Here is a 2,189-nt window from a genome sequence, read left to right on the forward strand (position 1 = left end):
AAAGTTTGCCATGCTGATACCTGCATCTGCTGGAGGTTCACAGTCATCACTGTGGGTTGAGCCACCTCACTGCAGTTGCAACTGCCACTGCTCCAGCGCCCTGAGACAGAGGCAGGGAGGGGCTGATGCACAGGCCTGTTCTGGCAAGCAGGCCATGCTGGCCACCAGAGCCCACATGGGCAGGTTGGCACACAGTAATCATATGCACCTGGGTGGCTGTTCCTGTGGTATTTTTTTTAATTTTCTGTATTCCAAGCCAAATTAGCCAAAACAAATTCCAAATTCGTGAGTCAGTCCAGAACCATAAGTGACCCTACTACCAGCAAACATCCTCCACCACTATCTGGGGCTTCAGATGTTCCCAAATCCTTTGGTGGGTATCCTACTTGCATTCCCAAGCCCGGAGGCTTGAGGTCCAGATATCCCTGAGTTTTCCTTACCCTCAGCTGTAAGGCCCCAGGGGCAAGCCAGGGAAGAGTCTCCCATTTCCATAAAGTGGGCATAAAGTCAAGACCTTCCCACTCCAGCAGCTAAGTGGGAGGTTTACTATACATTACATTGGCAGGTACTATCCCCGTGCAACTAGGAAGGCCACCTCTGTGGTCATGGTGTTTCTCTTGCTTGATCTGAGCCAACAAGAGGCCAAGAAGTGAGAAGCCAACAAAAGGCTGTTCCTGTGGGTTTTTTTTAATTTATTTTAAATTTGTATCTGAGGCCAAATTAGCTGCAACTAATTGCAAATCCAAGAGTCCAGAAACCATAAGTGGCCGTACTACCAGCAAACATCCTCCACCCACGCCTGGGGTTTCAGAGGCTAAGATCACATGTCTTGGCCTCTTGAAGGCTCAGCTCAAGCGTAGAGGCTTCTTAACCTGGCAAGGGAAATACCATTCATCTGTGTCCATGAAGGCAGTTTTCCTGAACTGTGCCTCAGGAGAACTGCTCTTCTGGTGTGGTTCAGTACGCACCAAGGTGTAGCAGCTTTAAGCCCAGTTTATGGAAATGGGAGCCTCCTCTCTTGCTTGCTCCAATGGCCTTATTGCTAAGGGCAAGCAAAACTCAGGGGCATCTGAACCCCAAGCTCCCAGGCTTGGGCTTGCAAGTAGGATGCCCGCCAAAGGTTTTGGAAACATCTGAGGCTGTTCCTGTGGTATACACTTGGCCCCAGCCATGAACTACATAAGATAGTCTCTCCTGCCACATGAAGCTCCATACCTTCCCCCCACTCTACTTCCCTATTAGATGGGATGTAACAGGAGTGCTAGATCCAAAAGGGCATGAACCCTTCCTACCCCATGCTCCCCTGGAGGGCCACACTGATCAGAGCCTGATCCCCATGAGCACAACATTATGGTCAAGGAAATCCCCGTGGCTCCATGGGGATTGGTCTGTGGAGGGCAGGAATAAAAGTTTGGCTTAAACTGTAGCCTCTGCAGAAGCCCTGTGGAGTGGCTTAGGCCTGGCCCCTCAGCCAAAGCTGCCTCAGCAGGGCACTTGCAGCCTAGCACATTGCTAACCAGTAGGGCCGTGCGAAATTTCACCACCAGTTTTATTTCGACCCGTTTCGAGGTCGAAACAGCAAAATCAAAACGGAACAGATGTAGTCGAAACAGCTTCAAAACAAAACGAGGCAAGTCGAAACATTTTGCCGTTTTGCCCATAAGCTACAATGGGGAAGGTTGAAACAGCCTATAACTTTGTCATTTCGGGCCTGATTTGGATGAAACTTGCAGGAGTGGTAGCCCCTTCTGAGGGCACGAAGCTTGCCAAGTTTCATGGAGATAGGTGCAGGGGGTTTGGAGAAACTGCACCCAAATTCTTGAAAGCAAAACTCATGTCACGTGTATCTTCTGTTAAGCCACAGCGGGGTCAAAACTGCAGGTATGGTAGCCCCTGCTCAGGCCACAAAGTCTCCCAAGTTTCAAGGAGATAGCTGCAGGGGTTTGGGAGAAACTGTACCTCAAGCTCCAGACAAGCATAACTCATGACATGGGTGACACTGTGTTAAGGCACAGCAGGGTGAAAGCTGCAGGCCTGCTAGCCCCTGCTGTAGCCACAAAGCCTACCAGCTGTCAAGGAGATAGGTGCAGGGGTTCTGGGGCCCTGCACTTCTAGCTGCTGACAGGCAAAACTTGTGTCATGGGTGCTTGTGCAACGGTGTCTGTCTTGGGGCACAGGGGGGTGGGGGT

At 50.8% G+C, this 2,189-nt stretch overlaps 1 protein-coding gene across 1 annotated transcript in view; it reads right to left on the bottom strand.

Annotated features, from left to right (window-relative positions):
* The window catches only part of LOC102380056 (forkhead box protein J1-B-like), a 10,551-nt gene that overhangs the window by 3,385 nt on the left and 4,977 nt on the right, over positions 1 to 2,189 (bottom strand). The window lies entirely within an intron of this gene.

The sequence above is a fragment of the Alligator sinensis genome, unplaced genomic scaffold (genome assembly GCF_000455745.1).
Source record: "Alligator sinensis unplaced genomic scaffold, ASM45574v1 scaffold1389_1, whole genome shotgun sequence".
Classification (NCBI taxonomy): Eukaryota; Metazoa; Chordata; order Crocodylia; family Alligatoridae; genus Alligator; species Alligator sinensis.